Source organism: Chamaea fasciata, unplaced genomic scaffold, assembly GCF_029207755.1.
Source record: "Chamaea fasciata isolate MVZ Bird 193981 ecotype frontalis unplaced genomic scaffold, bChaFas1.0.hap1 SCAF_1, whole genome shotgun sequence".
Taxonomy (NCBI): Eukaryota; Metazoa; Chordata; class Aves; order Passeriformes; family Sylviidae; genus Chamaea; species Chamaea fasciata.
The window spans coordinates 79,734,528-79,755,414 of record NW_027094086.1 but is presented as its reverse complement, the minus strand read 5'-3'; positions in this window follow the sequence as shown (position 1 = coordinate 79,755,414).

The following is a 20,887-nucleotide window of genomic DNA, read 5'->3' as shown; positions in this document are numbered from 1 at the left end:
AAAAAACACAAAAAAAAACCCACACAAAAAACCCCCCAAAAAACCAAAAAAACAACAGAATGAGGATATCACATTATTATTATTTCTGCCGTGGGAAGATGAATGGGAAAGCTAAGAATTCTAGAAGAAATTTTCAGGAACAGACTTGGATAATATTATATAGTCACCTGATTTCTTTGTTCTAATATGCATATGTGAGTGCATATTTATGCATATATTAAAAAAAATCCCCATTTTATTATCTAGAAGGTTTGCCAACAGCAACCTTTAGGTACCACACCTCATCAGAGATGCCCATCTAAAACGAAAAAAAAACCCAAAACATGGCAGAACACAAGACACATTCAACTAAGTGCAAAATGCAAACAGGACAATATAAAATAAACTGATTTCACAGATGGTTTTATGCTGTTCTAGCATCCTTTTGTTTGAAGATATATTTTACTCTTTGGTTCAGTTTCAGTTCATGAATCATAATTCAAAGGAGGAGCGATCTGGCCTGAACTCTGTTTAAAAATTGCTTCCAAATTTGGGATTTTTCATCTTCATTAAAATCTCACAGGAACTAAATGCAGAAAAGGATGTTGTCAATATCAACGTTCTTGTTCTCCAAAAAAATCATTTTGACGTTATTTTTTCAGGGGAAGGGAATGTCTTTGCTTGGAATCAGCCCACTGGCTGTCAGAGGGTACCCTGCAGCACAGGAAATCCAGGAACATGTACTTCTTTCCTTTTACTTCCCACCTGCCATCATCCCCATTCAAAGAAAAGCACCTTTCTCCCACTCCAGCAAAATTCATTAGAATACTTTCTTAAAACAAATTGAGATCACCAGTAAGAGACGAAGAAGTGACAGCGTCTTGTCACAACTCCAAAGTCTTTTCCTTGTGCACTGTTTTAAGAAATACATTTTCATAACAGTCCTGTAACTTAAAATATGAGCACATTCCTGATTTCATCATTTTATCATGGAATTTGACACAGCTCCTGTCACAACACACATTAATACACCTTTTTCAAGCTTAGAATGAACTCTGTAATTTTAAAAGCATTTGCTTTTAGAGTCAGCGTGGAAAGCATTTCTCCCATCACTTCTCACAGGGAAATGACAGGCTGTACAAAGTATGCCTGCACAAACACAGATCTTGATTTTGGTGGGAGAAAAATGATAACATTGTTCACTACCTATAGTTATGTCCTTCATTTTACTTTTCGAGTTAGAGGTAGACATTTAGCCCAGACAGAAACAATTTATGATCTGTTTGATTAGTGCAGATATCTTTGGAGGAACATAGGACCCCAAAATCTGTCCTGAATCATTACAGCTTTCCCTTCCCTCCAGCAGCTGGAGGTAGAATGATCACCCCAGCCACTTCATCATGTAAATAGATTTTTGGAACATAGTAGTGGAAGAAGGGATAAAAGAGTTTCATGAGTAAAAACAGTGAAAAGAAATTTAGGGCTGGTGTTTTTGTCACTTGAGACTTGCTCTTTCAGCTGTCAAGAAGCAGGCTGCTAGTTGCTAGGGGCAACAATAATAATACTTACTTCTTATGTAATGCTTTTATCTCTAGTTTTTAAAGTTTTCTTACAAAGAGGGTCAGTGTCATTATCACTGTTTCACAGGTAGGAAAAATCTCTTATTTGTGCACCAGTTCCCCCAAAAGCACCCAGCAGGACAATACTGAAGAAAGAAGCAAAAACCTGTTTTTCTCTCCACAGGCCATACCGCCTTGAGGAGAGCTAACGATTCACATTAATTTATGTACCTTCACTGGTAAAAATAAGCACTTATTTCTTTTTTCTTGTAATTATATTTCACTGCCCCATAAATTTCAGACATCTTAAAAGAAGAAAGCCTTTCATGTGACTGTGAATCAGAGATTATTTCCAAACTAAGTTTTCTTTGGACAAGTGTGTGTTTTGGATACAAATACAAGACAGTTTCAAGAGGACAAATTCAATTGCTTTCCTGGGTCTGCCTTATGTAGGAAAGTAAATGAAAGAGGTTTTTAATTCCAGGTACAAAGGAAAAAAGATGGATGAAAAATGTGCAGTAAACCCTAAAGACTGCAGGAATATGCTCAGATTTGAAAAAGAAGTAGCTCTATCCTCAATCTCTCACTTAGAGCAGATTACAGTGGTGCAGAGGTGTGGACAGTAGAAAAATATCAGATTGTAGTACCCAACACCAGCTGGTCTCCACTCCTTCAGACCTGATTGGGTTTTATTCCTAAGGACTCATTTCATGCCTTTTAATTTGATTATTGATGAGACATTTTTTTTGATTGTCAAAAAAAAAAAATAATTAAAAATTCTCCAGCAATTCCATTGAATTCCATTGAAATTTAATGACAAATCTTTAAGAACAAGCCTGAACAGCACTCAGCAATGATGCAGAGAGAGAGCAAGACATGAAGAGGCTTTTCAGTTCCATCCACTGGGCAAATGAAGGGCTTTGTTTCAATTAATGCTCAAATTAGGATACAGAATGGGCATCAGGCAACAGAGTAACATCCAATGGGAACCAGAGTAAGAGCCAAAGAGAGTATACAGCTTCCCCACCTGCTTACCCATATGCTACCATCTGCAACTTACTGACCAAAGGGGAAGTTTGATCTTTCCCAAAGCAGTGCCAGTGTGTTTTCTTCTGTGCCATGGATGAGTGCCTTCAGCCATCCTGCACAATAGTGCCAGAATATTTGTTGTCACTGATGTTCAGCCAACCCTGCACTGTTTTACAGCCAGCTTTTGCACAGCAATAGCAGTAAGGGCCAGATTTCACCCACTGCATTTGTCTTCCCAAGTCAGTGACGTGCTGTTATACTTACCATCACTGAATTAATTGCAAAGTATTATGAACACAGTAATTTTTTAGAGTAAAAATTCTCATGTGTTAAAGGTCTTTCTCTTGATTTTATGAAAAGACCTTAAAAATACAAAAAAAAAGAAGAGAGATTTGCATTACATCATTGTTACAAACACGTTTCTACTAGTGGTGCAATCCGATTTAATTCATAAATTTATACATTTACAATAGAGTGAAAACTTGAGGAAAGAGGTAGTAACTTTTAGCCAACAATATTAGCTGGTCTAATAAAGCCAGACATTCTTTTAGACTTATGAATCCCTTCTCATAAGAGCATATTTCTGGGCTTCTTGCATATTTCTTTATCCATCTTTTTCCCTGGAAATTTTTTTTTTTTTTTTTTTTTTTTTTTTACTTTCATAAAATAATCATGCTTGGAGAAGGAGCAGGACAAGGAACAATTATTTATATACAAGTTTTTACTAATTGCTGTGGATCACAGATTTCAAGGTATAATTTGGGAAATATCAGAATATCTCATAAAAGAGAGACATCTTTATCCAAATGATAACATGAAAAAGGATCAATGTGTGGGAATATGAAAGATAAGGGAAACTTGTGAACAAAAATCAAATATTTTTAGCTTATTTTAAAAAGAAGAGTCACAGAATACAAATAGACTGATCAAGGGGATCAAGAGTGGACTGACAGAAATATGGTCCATGGCAAAGAATAGAAATTAGCTGACCAGAAATCTGTTTATGTGTCAACATTAGGCTCTTGGTTTTAGTAATAGTAAGAACCACAAAACTAGAAAAAATCTAAATTTTTGAATTAGTCTTGTTTATCATTGCGTCAACAACAGTGGTTGCTTTTGAACCTTCCAGCCATCAATCATAAAAAATATATATATTATTTGTATTCAAAAGATAACTCCAAAGAAAAAAAAAAAAAAAAAAAAAAAAAAAAAAGACTTAATTTTTTAAACTAACTTGAGGTCTTCTTAAAGGATATTGTCCAGCAACTTCAAAATAATTTCAAATACAATTTCTCGTTCTAAGAGAGTATCTTATATTTTGTGATTGCTAGCAGGCAATATAGTTCTAGCCTAGCAAATAGTTCAACAAAAATGGGGATTCTAAATTTTTTAACTGGCAGTGTATTCAAGATCATATTTGCTCAGTATCTAAGTAGAAATATTGTTTTCATTCTTAGCCATGCCTCAGGTGCAGCACAGAAGCAGAAAGTCAAGCTGTGTTCCTTTCTGCTCATGCATCACCCACAGTTCTGCAATTAAAACTTCTGGAGTGAAAAGTGAAACACAAGGGAGGAGAAGATCTTTTTTAAAAAAAAATATTGTCAAAAGGTAAAGTTTCTTCTGATATGACAGAGGCTAAGAAATATGACAGAGACTTATTTGTGAACTATAGAATGCTTAAAATAATTTAAACAAATGAAACAAGAAGTGTCCTTAAGCCCAAGCAGTTTTCCACAGTAGAGTTGCATCCTTCAAATTTGAGAAGAGCAGAGGAAAAAGAGTCTAAATACCAGATGTGATCTACAAGATATTTCTTTTCAGAAATACAGGATATTCAATATATAATTATGAGTAGGGATATATAGATGGACTGTAAGGAAATTCAGTATCAAAGTACTGATTTTTTTAGACTATAGAATTATCTCCCCAAGAAAAATGCAGATGCTCGTTTCCTCCTGACAGTTTAAATTTACTAATTAAAATTTACTAATTTACTAGTAATTCAGTAGAGAACTATTGTGCTAGGACATAAGGAATGGAAAAAGAATGAAGGAATGAGGAAATATTACCCTTTTACAGAGAATCATATGCAATATTTAATATTTGTACATAGGTTCCTTTTTCTTTTTGTTGCATAGCATTGAGGTATAAACCTGGTCCTGCAGAGCTTCTCCACTGACATACTTTTCTATAAAACTAAAACGCCCGTATTAATTTGTCTTTACGGGTCAACATTATTTTTTTTTCTTTTTTTTTTCTAAAAAAAAAGTCTCATTTCTGAGCACTGGTACATAAGCATAAAGCCCCTGGAGCATGGGAATGACAAACTTAAAACCCTGCTGCAATTTTTATGCCTATGTTTTCAAAAATAATTGTCTATGCTAATACCGCAAAATGTTTGAATCAGCCCAGTATGTGTCATTTAAAGGTTTTCTTGCACTCCTAAGGAAAAAAAAAAAAGTTTCATTTGCCTTAATTTCATCATTACACAGAAGAAACCACAAGAAAATATTAAATATTTTGATTATGTTTGAAAAACATTAAACATGGCATTCAATGTATCAGCTGTTAACAGCATACATTTCTTGCACTGCTTCTTGAGACGTAATAAAAGAAAAACAAATCACCAATATGTCCGATATGGAAATTTAAATCTCAGTAGCATAAGCACATTTTGTAAGCTACATTAATATATAAATATTATTCTTCCCCTGTGGACCTTTTCTTTATTCTTTCCCATTTTTTGTATAATATAGCCCTGAAATTATTTGCTGTATTGCCATTATCATACTGAGATATATTGAGAACAAAAGCATGAAAAAATAAGAAAAGTATTTTGTTGTTTTCTGTAGGAAAAATCTAGCAGGCATAGGCTTCTGCTGTTTCTATGCCACTTCTTCTGTCACCCAGAAGGCTACCAAAAATATCGCTCACAGACAAACCTGCTAACCTAACAACAAGAAAGGCTGGTCTTCTGCATTCAGACAAATAGACCCAGGGCTCACTGCCCTGAATCAGTCTGTGCAACTCTGGAGGATGGTTAGAAGGGTGAAAATAAAGCAGAACCTGAAAAAAAAACACTTAAGAACATGGATTAGTTCTTCATGGAGCTTCCCACACTGAAAGCTGGGGGAAAATTTTCACAATTTTGTTGCTGTGGGCTTACACTGACAACTAAATATTTGAGGCTAAATCCTTAATTTGAAGCCTATTTCATGGGGGGTGTTGTAACCCACCCTAGAAGGTGAGGGTATCTCAGGTTCTTGTTAATTGACCCCCTTGGGGCAGATTAAAGTGAAATGACACTGAATGATCAGTGTTGATATATGCATATAAATATATGCTTATTTTAGGAGATTTTTTTGCAATGCAGAGGAGGTATGCAGTGATTTTTGTTATTATTATTATCTAAATAATAGACATTTAGATAGATAAATAAAGATCCTACTTAAGAAAATATATATGGAAGAGACAAATTATAATAGTAGAAAGATCTGATTACCCATGGATCCAAGAAGAGGAGTGGATTGTTGCAATTTCAATGTCTGTTGGTTGAAGTGATGGTTGCAGTCTTGATCCATTGGGGGCAAAAAACCCTAGAGCAACTATCTGTCATAGGACATGACTGAATAAGAATGTGATTTCTACAAAAACTTGTTTTTAAAGAAGAGCAAGTGCTCAGAAACTTTCCACTGTCAAATCCATCAATTGAACTGCCATATGACATCATGCTCAGCATATGAAGCTGGGTGAAGAAGAAGAAAGAAGGAGACCCTTGGAGTGATGGTGTTTTTCTTCCCAAGCAACTGTCACACATGATGGAATCTCCTGGGAATGGCCAAACACCTGCCTGCCCATTGGAAGCAATGAATTAATTCATTGTTTTGCTTTGCTAGTGTGCACAGCTTTTGCTTACCCTATTAAATCGTCTTCCTCTCAACTGATGAGTTTTCTACTCTTTACCATTCCTGTTCTCTCCCCCATCCAGAGGGAGAGGTGACGTAGCGAGTGAGTGACTTGTGTGGGGCTCATTTGATAGCTGGGGTTAAACCATAACACAGAAAAATCACAAGCAAGGCCTCAAGCACCAACTTTGAGCTAAATTTGATGTATTTAGGCTATTTAAAGGCATTTCTCTCTTTTACCCAGGCTCTAGCCAATTTTTGTGCTTTTCCCTACCCTTCTGCATTATTTCTGAATCTTTTTTTTTTGACACATACTTCTTACCAGAATCCATACTCAAATCTGTGATATTGTATCCCAATACAGCTTCCCAGTTGAATGAATATTTAGATAGGCAGACAACTTCAGTAATGCAGAACCCACTGCGCCTGCTGTGCTCCTCAGAGACATTTGGCAGGATATGACATTCCACTCTGCCAGATCCCCAGCTCCATGGAAAGGGATGCAGTTGCCCTTGACAGGGCTGTTCTGCCCACCTGGACCAGCTTGTCTGAACTTGAGAACACTAGCCAAAGAGTCTGCTACATAGTACCATGCAACTTAGGCAAAAAGAGCACACATGATCAGTTTGGAGTGTGCTTACATCACGGTCAGAAATCAGAACTCTCTGATCTCAATTCCTCTGTAGTCAGTTTTTATGCATTCTCTAGATACATCTCTTTTTGTAGAAAAAGGGTGTTGCATTTGCTATCTAAGTTTTATATGCCACTTGTCTTTTCTACAGATGGTCACAACAGATTTTGTGAGCTTCAGGCTCGCAGCTGGACCTAATGATTAGAGAGAGAACCTGATATTAGGAGACACGTATTAACGGAATAAAATAAATATAATAGGATAAAAATAATAAGATATAATATAAAAGCATAGTTGGGATTTTGCTAAATTGTGCTACATAACTTGTTGACTCTTCTGAAATAAAAAAAAAAAGAAATTATGAAATCTGATTTTGTTAAGTGAAGCTGCAGCTAGATTTTTCTGTAAAATATATCTGCATTCCTCTTAGAAAGAGTTATGTCCACCTGCATATGCATCATGTGGACAACTCTCTTCAAATCTTTATGCAATATAAGTTTTGACAGACTTTCCTAACAGAACAAGTTAAATTTAATTCTCCACGTAGAAGGATAACAGTGCACCAGGAAAAGACTATAGATTTGAGGACACACCAATAATACTCTTAGTCCTTATTGGTTCACCAAGTATTCCTCCAGTGTCCTGGTGATTTTGTAATACTGATAGGATTTGTTGAGTCAACCACTAAAACTCCTAAACCTATGCTATCATAAATGTTACTGCCAGAACATTTATTCTAGAAGGCCACATGACCACTAATTATAACCTATCACAGCATCTCAGCGCACCTAGAAAAAATAAAAAGCAGTGTCTTGATTCACAATTATTGTAGAGTACAGCTATGATAAAGTCATTGGGGTTTTTTTTCAATTTTCTGAAAAATTAAGTAACCACTTTTTATATAGCTATTTTACATTATTTGCATATTTTTTCACAAAGATGCCAATTTTTTGTTATCACATGTCTTAGTAATAATTCTAATGCCAACAGTTAAACTTGTAACCTGGTACTCCTGTCCTTCAAACATGTAAAAAACCACTCAGAAATTATTATTGTAACAGAATAATGGGCACCTACTTAATGTAGACAAGGAAATAGAGGACAGCTGTATAGGTGGAAAGTACAATGGAAGATCAAAAGTCTAATTTTGTTATGTTATGAGAAGAGGGTTTTCCAACACATAGATGTAGGACAAAAATGGGTTAGACTGGTAGGATAACCAGGATTGCGATGAAGATAATGGAGGAAGATGGGATTATCAACAATGCCAGATACTGAAATCAGGTTGAGGACTCTTCATTAGTAGAGAATAGAAGGACATTAACTACTCCAGGGAAAGTGATTTCTATGGAAGCCACTGAGGAACATTAATTAAATTTAGACAAATAATTTGCCCCAGGGTAAGTAAAACACATCTGAGAGCTGTGATGAATGACAATAGATTTCACACCCCAAAATACCTACAAGTTCAATATGAGAGAATTTCATGGTACTATTACTTGCACAAAGCACCCTGAGAACCATGAGCAAGAGTGAGAGAGGGTAAGAACTTTCCCATATGTTACTTTGCTTTTGTCTTGACCTTTCTTGTCATATCCAGAACCAGTACTACAAGAAAGACATTGTTAACAGAAAAATTAAGAAGAAAAAAAAAGAAAAAAAAAACAAGAAAGAAAAAAAAAGTAAGAGAAAAAGAGGGAAGAAGGAAGGGAGCTGGAGAGAAAAATGGTGCAAGCTCTTTATATTTTTCTTGGAGACGTAGCTATGGAGGAAAGGCGGGTCAGATATAAGTCATAGGAAGACAGGCTATTTAATTTGTCTTTTTGAAAGACTTGTAAATTAGATTTTGTAGTTCCCAGGATATACCTGTGGGACTTTCTGGTAAAAAAAAGATCTCAGTCTCCAAAGGCAGTTATTTTTTGTCAGTATGAAAGACTAAAGGTCACAAAAGCCATATACATTAAATATATTAACTGTTCATTACCCATTTGTGAACCACAATACATAACATAAGGAAAATAATTGCCACCTGATATCATAATTACAGTGAAGTTAGAGATTTTGTATATATAGTTCAATATTTACTTTTGAAAGGCTGGGAAAGTTTAGAGCTGATGTGTCAAAAAATGCCTTTGGTTTCACCGGCAAGCATGTTCTTTCATGCACTAAGTAAGAGGGTAGCATACAGGAAATTCTGGTTTATTGGTAAAGGGCCATGGGAATATTCTTAGATACTGTGAAAACCTTCAATTACTTCTTGGAGTTGAGGGGTGCAGTCTTCTGACATCAATCACAACACTAAGGATTTTTTTAACTATCATTAATATTATTATTCTTATAAGAAAAAAAAAAGATGAAAGAAAACCTGCTACACTTCTGAAACTGTGGATAAAAGACTTACTATGTTGCTGCTTCTGCTGTTCAGCACATTAAAACCAACTACCATAAATCTGCACAGCAAAACAGGATCTAATTTTCTGGGCTAGTTAGTTAAGTGGCATCTACTTTACTGATATTTTGATCAAATTATTACGACCAGTATTGCTGAGAGCTGTAGAACTAGATAATGACATCAGTGTTACGCTTTATTTTTAGGTGTTTTTCTTGACTCTAAGATGTTCTGTTCTTACAATAAAGAAAAAAAAAAGGCAAATAGAAAACCACTTTTGTTTGAATTTTCAAATTTCTGTTAAGATACATTTTTCTATTATGCTCAGTAAGTTCAGCTTCACTTGAAATCTAAATGTTTTTAGAAACATATCAATATCTGGGAGCATTTTTATCATAATAAAACACAGTTTTGAATCCCCTTATGTATATTAAAATCCCCTACGGTTTATCTAAAAGTATTTATCTGGAAGAAATTTGTTATTTATGCTTACCAAATTAATGATTTTTCTAAACAACAGTCATTAGTACCATATTTCTGAGAAAGCAGTATCCTCTTTCCTATTGTGTCTACACCTGGAAAATGCAGATTTTTTTTTTTTTTTTACTTCTAATAAAAGAAATTTAAAATTTATTGTCAAGCTATTCTAAAAAGAAAAAGAATATAGAAACAGCTATACTGGCCTTATAGACTGCATACTAAAAATAAACATTAAAAACAATAACAGCACAATTTATGCTGTAGGTGCAACTGCTGCTATTATAAATACAGCAGAGATCACTACTATTTTCTTGGGAGCAGTTTCTTCTACCATATTTAATAAAATGTAGGCAAATCTATTAATGTCTAAAAGAAAACTATTTCAGATTTCCCTATAATGCACACATTTACTGTGAGGGTGATGAGGCACTGGCACAGGTTGCCCAGAGAAGTTGTGGGTGCCCCATCCCTGGCAGTGCTCAAGGCTAGGTTGAATGGTGCTCTGAACAACACAGGCTAGTGGAAGGTACCTCTGCCCACGGCAGCGGGATTGGAACAAGATGATCTTTAAGGTTTCTTTCAAGCAAAACCATTCAGTGATCAAAGAAATTGCTTATTGGTTTGGAAGAAAGTCAGACTCATGGAGACCTAGGATATGCTACTAAGAACACATGCAGAACTTATATTTTATCCCCTACTGTATATTCATTACAATACAGTACTTTATTTTTATTTATATAGTATTTTCCCAAAAAACCCTCTCTGCCTTCCTATTTCATACACCCCATAACTAGCTTCATAAAAGAGGAGGTCTTTCATATTTTCCTATACTGTTATTACTTAATATTTGCCACATAAATTATCTGCTGCATACTCTGCAGATAAAGCACTGAACACAAAATTTTAAATATTCTCACTCTTGGTTCTCTGAGATGGATCTGGCATATCAGAAACTTTTATTCAATAATTCTTACAGGATAGGAACCAATTCTTTAGGCTACCATTGACAAATGATATACTGTTCATATTATGCACTTCTCTATCTATAGCATACTAATTGCAGTATACTTCAGCTGTAAGAATCATCTTTCCAAGGAGGTTTGCATAAGCACTAAAAAATACAAGAAAAGAAGACACGTTACTGCAGAATGCTGCTGTGAATTGATATGATGTGACAAGAAGTTACTAGATATTCTGTTTTAATCATTTGGGGGTATAAAATCAAGGACCTTGCGAAAAAAAAATCCCTAATCCAAGGATTTTTTGTGACTTACTTGAAACAGTTCTTTTAAACAGATGCTCTAAAAAAATAACTTGTTAAACTGCACTCCCTGCAAATTACTCTCTCCATCTCAGGGAACTCAGTTTTGGTTTGTTTTTTGTTGGTTTTCTTTTGAATAGTACTGATAGAGTTTCAAATACATGAATGAAACATTTCCATTCAGTTTACTGTGTCCAGCTTGTCTCACGTCCTCTCCCCTGCCTGCAAAATTTTTTTGGTTATTGCAAGAGATAGAAGCTACAGATACAGCAATTCTCTGCACATGGAAACAGGACCTGGCCTTGGAGCCTGAAAAACTCACTATTAGCTTTTCTTTATATATTTATAAATATAAAAAGATGTATGTATGTATGTAGGCATGTATGTATGTATGTAGGTATGTATGTATGTATATGCGCACACATATCTAAAAGCTACCATAACCTATCATTTAGGGGAGAACTAAGGTTCAGTTCTGTAAAAGAACATTTAACAGATGGCTACCTTCCAAGCAGAGGTGGAGGAAGCTGAGACCTCCCAAAATATAATTCCTGTAGCTCTGCATCCCAGTGCTGTGAGAGGTTTCACACTGTGTTTATCAGGTTCAGAGCTAGTTGAAGTCTCTATACGTGCACTGCACAGTTAATCAATACACACACCTTGTTGGACAAAAACTTAGAACACAACTGAAAAGTTTATAGAATTGGAAGTGTCAGATCCACCCTACTTCCTCTTCACACTCTTCCCCTACTCCCCTCCCACGGGAGACAATCCTGTGTGAACTTCTCCAATGTGAGCCTTTCCTATGGGCTGCAGTTCTTCACAAACTGCTCCAGTGTGGGTTCTTTGTGCAAGATGCAGTCCTGCAGGATTACATTTCTTTAGCATTATTCCCCACAGGGTCACAAATCTTGCCAGCAAACTTGCTCCAGCATGGGCTCCTCTCTTTCTAAAATTTCTGCCAGAATCCTATTCCACTGTTGAGTTCTCAAGGTCATAACCTCCTTTGGGAGGTTATCCACATGCACTGATGTGGGACTCTCCAGAAACTGCAGGTGGTTATCTACTTGCTTGTGGATAACCAAGTGCTACAGGAGAAAGTCTGTCTCACCATGGTATGAACTATGGTCTGAGAAGGAGAACTTCTACTCCAGCATCTGGGAACACCTCCTCCCCCTCTTTCTTCCCTTACCTCCATGACTGCAGAGTAGCTTCTTTCACATATTTTTCACTCCTCCCTTCTCTGGCTGAAATCTCTCCTGAGCAGTAATTTCTCCCCCTTCTTAAATCTGTTTCTGCAGAGGTGTTACCACCAGCGCTGCAAGTTCTGGCCATAGCCAATGGTGTGTCCATCTTGGAGCTGGCTGGAACTGGCTCCGTCAGACACAGGGAGAAGCTCCCAGGAGCTTCTTGCAGAAACCATCCCTGTAGACCCCACTGCTACCAGAACCTGGCCATCCAAGCCCAATACAAATCAGTGGCAGATACACACTAGCTGGTGCTATATAAGTGTGATAAATGTCACACAATTTATGTGCTAATGAGTTAAAATATTGCCCAATATCTTTCACTCTGCATTTGCAGTGAAAGGATATTACAGGAATTTGGCTTAATGAGAAAGGAACAAAAGGCACGAACAAAAGGCAAGAGCTCCTTGCTGTTCCTAAACACTAGACCACCTTTCACTGAACCATTATTTTTTATTCTGGCTGTTACATTTGAGAAGGCTACTAAAAAAGTTGTATCTCAGAGCAATCTGGTAGAGAAAAAAAAAAAAAAAACCCAAACCAAAAAACTAAATCAAAAGCCATTTGAATTGTCTTATTGCTACAACAGAGTTGTGAACATTTAGATTTGCAATATGTCAAGAGGCAAAACTTTGAGCAACTATTCAACACTTAGGAACGATTGTAATGATGTTTAATTCCCTCTTGCATAATGTTGTTACTATGGCAACTAACAATTCTGATCTGGTGAAGCCAAAACTGCTTCAAAATTTCAAAATATTTTAATAGTATGTTTGCCTTTTTTTTTTTTTTTAATAATGCATTTAGACTTCACGTGTTTCAAAATGTATGGATAATGAGAGCACAACATTATGTGGACATAGTAAACAGGCAAATGATAACTTGGAACAGAAAGATTGCAAGAGCCTCTGATAAGAGTCTTTGTTGGTAATTAGGACAGCAGCGAAAAAAAGCATGTGCCTAATCCAAACACAAGTAAGCACATCTACTGTGTCATCTTTGTAAGGGCATTCAGGCCAAGGAATTAAACCACATCTTGAACCCAGAAGTATATTATTTTGTATCCTTTTTCTGCCTATTTGTTTATAAAAATCACTTTTTTTTTTCTTTTTTTTTCTTTTTTTTTTTTTTTCCCCCAGAAATCAAATAATTTGGTCATAAGCCATTTGATGAGAAGTGAATTGGCCTGCTGTTTATGCAAAGTGCTACTTTATTGTCCACTGTACACCCTTCCTCTTCTCCTGTAATGCTATTGCTTAAAGACTCAAAAATTCATTGTAATTTTAAAGGCAAAACCAAGTATTCCCTCAGCATCCTCTGGCTTGGTCTATAACAAGAAATATTCACTTTGAGTAGGAGTCTGCATTCCTTGCAAAAGTAACTTGTTTGATGGCTTCAGTGGGAGTCTTACTTGCAGAAGGAATTCAAGATAGAGTTTATAAATATGATGTGCAGCACTTCTGTATTCCTCACAGGGCAGCCAGAAATATGGAACTATACATGCACATACCTATTTTCAGAGGCTACTTGACAGAATTACATTGAGTTTTAATAAATTCAAACTATGCCATTTACAAAATATGTTGGGATAACTCTAGAGGAAAAAATACTGTAGTTTTTTGTAAAATACCATTAAACACAAGGAGAGAGGAAATGAGAAAGGAAATAAATGTCATCGTAAAGCAATGCACCTCACTTTGAAAACCTCAGTAGATCATGAAAGGTGTCATGGACATCTTAAGTATATAAAACATCTAAACAATTTTACAAAGCTGTTACTCATTTCAATACTCTGATAATGTTAAAAACTCAAAATATGGCTCTTATAAGTTAAACAATTTTGATATATGTGAGTTTGGAATAGACAGTGGAAGCAACTAGATTCTCTTCCTTATTTGTTTCCTTATAGTTTCACACCTAGCTTGGATAGTTATTGTCTCTCAAATAGCTCAAAAAATTCTTAGACTCTTCCGGGGTTCCCATTGCAAAGCACCAAAGAACCCTGTCTCAAGCAGCTACCACAGACGAATTAGAGAATCTTTCATACTCAGTGCAGTGCATGATAAGAGCTATTATGTGACTTTAGGTGCAGAAAGTGGTGGAAGAGGCCCCCCACTGCTGACCCGTATATGTCTTGCAGGAAGACTCCAGACCTGGCAAGACAAAATTCAGTAAACAGGTACAGGAGATTTTAGAATGACAACACGGAAAACATAAAGAAGCAGAAACTGGATTTTAGCAGAACAGAGTAGCAGCAATTGGTACTGACTGTGAGTGTTTGGGATAAATTGAATTCTGAACCAACAAAATTCATTCTCTCTCGGAGCAAGATAATCTGGGGACAAAACAATTGTGACCTATCTGAGCACAAGCCACAGGCAGGAAAAACAAAAAAGAGCAACAAACAGAAAGTGAAAGAGTACACAGAAATAAGTTACCATGAGAAATTCATTGCTATTTTTGGGGAAGCTTGCTTACATCCACCTGCCTGAACAATGAATAGTAATTATTCAGACTTTGTTTGGTTTTTTGGGGATTTTTTTGGTGTTGTTTTTTTTGTTTTTTTTTTGGCGGGGGGGCGTTTGTGGGGTTTTTTTTTAATATTTTTAACCTCTTTTCTTAACCAACAATGTAATATTTCAGCTACAAACACACAAGTTCAAATATAACTGAGGTTATTGGGGTTTTTTTCACATCAATTGGGGAGGGGGCTGTTGTAGTAGGTTGGTCCTGGCTGGATGCCAGGCACCCACCAAAGCTCCTTTATCTGTCCCCTCTGCAGCTGGATGGATGAGAGGAATATAACAAAGGATTCCCAGGTTGAGATAAGGATGGGGAGAGATCACTCACCAAATACCATCATGGACAAAACAGACTTGAATTAAAGATTAATTGAATTTATTGCTAATAAAATCTGATAAAAGAGCAAGATAATGAGAAGTAAAATTATACTTTAAAAGCACCTTTCCCACAACCCTTCTGCCTTCCCAGCTCTACCTCCTTTCCCCAGTGGGACAGGAAGACAAGGCATGAGGGCTATGATCAGTTCATAACATTGTTTCTGCGTCTGCTCAGTGAGAGGAATCCTTCACCTGCTTCAGCGTGGGGTTCCTCCCATGGGAGATAGTTCTCCATTAATAAACTTGAGTCCATCCCATGGGCAAAAGTTCTCCATAAACTGCTACAATTTGGGTCACTTTCCATGAGTTATAGCCCTTCAGACACAGCCTGCTCCAGCATGGGTTCCTCTCCCCATGGGTCTGCAGGACCCTGACAGGACCCTGCTCCAGCAGGGGCCTCCCACAGGTTCACAGCATCCTCTCAGGCATCCACCTGCTCAAGCACAGCTCTCCTCCATGGGCTGGGGGTATCTCTGCATCCCTCTGGTCCTCCAAGGGCTGCACATCTGTGTCATCATGGCCTACACCATGGCTGCAGGGAAATCTCAGACCCAGCACCAGGAGCATCTACTGCCCTTTGGTTCCGACCTTGGTGTGGGCAGTGTCCCTCACATATTCTCACCTCACTCTTCCTTGGATGCAATTATGACTTACAATAACTTTTTCTTCTTCTTTAATCTGTTATCACAGAGGTGTTATTGTCATTTCTATTTGGCCCAGCCTTGACCATTGGCACATCTGTGTTTGACACTGCCAGGCATTGGCTCTTCCAGATATGGAGGAAGTTTTTGGCAGCTGCTCACTGATGCCATCTCTGTAGCCCACCTGCTAGTAAACTTTGCCCATGCAAACCCAACACATGGCGTGCTTTTGGTTTGCTTTTGTGACTTCTTTGGTTTATATTAAAAAAACAAACAAACAAAAAAACAAACCAAAACAATAACCAAAAAACCCCACCCCATCTTAATAAATGTAAAACTTGATATAAATTTAACCTAACATCACTCTTTAAATTAAGGTGATAAAAAAAGAAAGAAGACAGAAAGAAGGAGAGAAAGATGCAAGATGAATAAATATCTCTTCAAATACCCTGAAAGGCATTGTAATTGCTCAGGAAGGAATTCACTGGAATCCCAAGTTTGGCTGTACATTCACCACAGTAAAACCAAAGGAGCTCTTTGAACTGTCAAGTGCCACAATGTAAGCCTGTTGCAAAATACTTCATGGAACATTTATAGAGGGACCTTTAGCCAACGCCTAAATTTCACATATGGTTTTAGCCTAAAGGCGGTGGGTGTTCTGTTGTTGCTTTTAATGACACACTATATCATATGCAAGTTATAGGTACATATCAACATCTTGCATTGTATAATCCTACCATACTTCACACAAATGTTAAGCTTTCAGCGCTCTCGCCCACAATATGATAATTACAATCATTCAAGAACTAAAACTGGCACATTTCTTTTCCACAGAGTATCATGGGTTGTTCATATATTTCACACTCCACCTCCTACTACAGTTTTCTAAGCAGCACTAAGATAGATATAAAAAGTGAAGATGGCAAACAGTGTGTGCCAGATAAGACTGTGAAAAGCAGACCTTTATCCTCAGTTCTGTTCTTCACCTGCGACACCAAACTCCAGAAACTTGCTCTCCCTTCTCCCTCCTTTGTCCTTCCCCCATCATGATAATGTAAGATATTCCTTTTTGATGTTTCCAAACATACTTTAAGCTTTTTTGATGACTGTGCACATGTAGTTTTTATAAATACTTTGAATTTTTTATAGTTTTAAAAGTTTCCTGAAGTATAAGAAGCTTTTAAAATTTAAAGTTCACATACCCCATCTTTTTTTTTGTATGCCTTCCAGAATGCTGTGAATAGCATGCTGAGAGCCCTTGTTCTTTGTGTTACCCTCTTGGAATTTCATAGCTCCCTGCATGCACAGTAATACAAATTTAGTTAGTGAGGAACACCTTGAATATTTTCTGCTAGGAAGTATGCCTCTGTAATACTCACTCTGATTTTAGAAAACCTCAGGAAAGGAGTGTGTTATTTCTATTTTTATCATAGCAGTTACATGGTCATACTAAAATATTTTTCTCCTTTCTTAAAAAAAACCAAACCAAACCAAACCAAAACAAAACAAAAACAAAAACCAAGAAATCCCACATCCTTTTTATAAAAGTGTTCATGAGTAGCTGGAAAATTTTTGGAAGTGCTAAAGGCTAAGAGAAGATGTTAGAAAAGAATAATTACATTAGTCCTGCTATTAGTTTAGCTATACATTTGATTTTGAATGATTTATTTAAGTTATACATAACAATATATTCACAGAGATTCATAGGGTCATTTAGGTTGGAAAAAAAAAATCTTTATTATCATTGAATCCAAATAGTGTCCCACTAAAATGGACCATTTCAAAATGTATTAACATCTGTGATGAATTTTAGATGTCATAAGCAAGGCAGAAGAACTGGGTTTTATATCTTTCAGAATTCGTGAAAATTTGCCAACAAAAACTTGTCCTAAAATCTCAAAAAAAAGTATCAGACATTAGTATGATAGAACAATTCTTTTCAGCCTGACATCCACAACCCACAAAAGTGCACAATGATGATACTCCTCTGCTTTGTGATTAAATGGACAGATGCATACCAAAGTGACGCATCTATCTCTAAAAGTTATCTCTAAAAAATAGAGATGATTATTTTATATTTTTTTGGCAGAAACATTGTTGTCTTCTATAATATCTTTCCAATAAATTGACTGAGATAAAAATATTTACATGTATGAAATTGAAAGTAATTCGCTGGTCTTGTAAAGTGGAATGAATCGATTAAGGCTTTTGTGAATCACCTATTTATTTTTTTTTATATTTCACTGTTTTTACTATGACTCTTAACAGAAAATTAATTAGAAAGTTAGAGCCTGTGCAATGAAGAAAATAAAAGCTGTTACAGCAGTATGGTGTGTTGATTTCCAGTTTCTCCTAAAAATATACTATTAGGGTAATTTTGATATTTTGTAGAAGTACTTCAAATGTTTACAAAAACTCAACATGAAGAAATTTGTTCCTGAAAAGCGTCTCCTCTATGCACAGACTGAAACTTCATAAAGGTAAAGGGACTCAAATAGTAAAGTACAGAGAACATTATGCACTCAATCTCCTGAATAAAATTAATAATTTTAAATAAATAAATAAAAATCTGCTTACATGAATGTAATTTAATATTCAAAACGAGCCCAGGACAAGGTGCTTGGGTATTCCTTTCTAGTTGAAAGTGGAGCAGCTTTCAAGGGTGAACATAAATAATTGGTAGAGGAGTGACTGGGGTGAGACAGCACTCTCTCGTTTGAAGGCACCATTATCAGGGAATGCTTCTTCCTCCAAACAGCATTTAAGTCATCTGCAGATTATTAAATTCAATGGCATCCCATTACATATTAAAAGTAGCACTAGATTAACTTGATGTCAACATTCTCTTTTTCCATTATACAATATATGACACTACATCTACACAAAAGCTTATTTTAGCTGTTAAAAGGAATCAATAACCACACTCCAAACAAGAAAGACAAGTTTGCAGAACTGTGCTAGTATGAATTTTGTAAACTGTCCTCACATTTGCTATCAAAGTCGGGGGGGGATCCATTGTTATCCTAATGATCTGCTGTGAGCCTCCTTATGACTTTACTCCTTGTTCTCTCCATGCTCAGTAAAGGGAACCAACTGGTCCTTTACCAGTGGCTCCTTCCCACTCCTGCAGCTTTGGGAGGCTGCACACAAACACAGGGCTGCAGGATTACAGTCCAAATATTCTGGAACCATCTTTGCTTTGCCCTGCTGTCTGCTACCCAAAACCACTCTTAGTACATGTTCCATGCTGATTTAATGTGTAACAGACCAAGTAAATCATGATTTTGCTTCAATCCAATAATTGCTGTGATATTTGTTTCATTCTCTACTACTAATAAGAAATTCCCATATTCCTCATTTGTTTGAGAAACTCCTTCATACTGAGCCACAAAATCAGAATGTTCTTGATGCTGATACCATAAGGAAATGGTGATACACCACAAGGCAACAGTAATTTTATTTCCACAGGATTTGTCTGAAATATTTAATATATCAATGATTATTTTACTTTGCTGTAAGGGATTGCTGTCTGTCTTTATAAGGTGAATCCTGACTTTTTCACTCTGTTAATGGAAATTTGCAATGTGTCCATTGCTTCATTACCTACAAGGGATACTGACACCATCAATAAGGAAAGAGGAGGTGGTGGGATTTTCCTTTTAAAGCTTGGCACCATCAGAATTGCAAGTATAAGCTCTGTCTATTCAAAGAGCTCCTTTCTTTTGTGCTGAGAAGCCAGCCAACATTTGTAACTAGAGTAACACAGAGATGGGAGCCACTTCTTTGTTGCTGAACATTCAAAGGTGTCTATTTTCTTTACAACAGGTCCAGCAACTCCCACTAAAAATCAACGAGGCTTAAGCAGAGCCTCAGGATTTCTTTCTAAGAGCAGTACCATTTCTTAACTGACCCACAGAAGAACTGGTTTCTTTTGTGTTGATTTCTTTCTAAAAGTCTTAATAAATCATTTGGGTTGACCTTGATCAAAAAATGCTGATGTTGCAAATTAATTTGTGCAGGAAAATATACTAAAAAAGTACAGGAGCTAGCTATTTACAGTATTACTCATTTTCACTTCAATGATGTCTCTATTAAACAGTATTAGAAATACTAACATATACTAAAAACAAAAATTACTTTTAAAACTAAAAAAAAACAAAAAAAAACAAACAAACAAAAAAAAAAAAAACCAACAAAATAAAGGCCCTGAATAAAAATCAAATTTATTTGAATCCTTGAAGATTTACCTTGCCCCACTTAGATTAGAAATATTAATTTGAAGAACCCTCATGAAGTAAAATGAGATTCAACAATACACCACAAGGACCTGCACAGCATGGATATTACAAGGAATCAGGGACATAAGTATTTTTGTCATTGATAGAACTCCATATTGTGCCTATTATTAATCCAGATGTTCATTTTAGGTTTGATTATGAAAAACAGGGGTGACAGAAATGTAAGTTAATACCTGTTATTTCAAAGGAGTTTTATTCATCTTTAATTTGGTTTATTATTTCTCTAGATCAATACTTGCATTAACTTCTATTTACCTGTCCTCATTTCCAATGAGAATTTAATTTATTTGAGATTGGTTATGTATCTCTGCCTCACCAGAGGTGGATTATAACAAGACAGAGAAGAGCTCTCTGTACAGGGAAAAATAAAAAGACATAAGAGAGAAAAGAATGAAGAGAAACAAATGAAAAATAATTCTGAACCTACTTCTGGATAAAAAAATGAAGAATTTCAGGCTATGTTTTGTAGAAAATAATGAAAGACAAGAAATAATCTTTTATAGCAAGCAAATTATCTTTTTCATGTGTATATTCCTTAGAAGGAATATTTCAATACTTTGAGAATCAT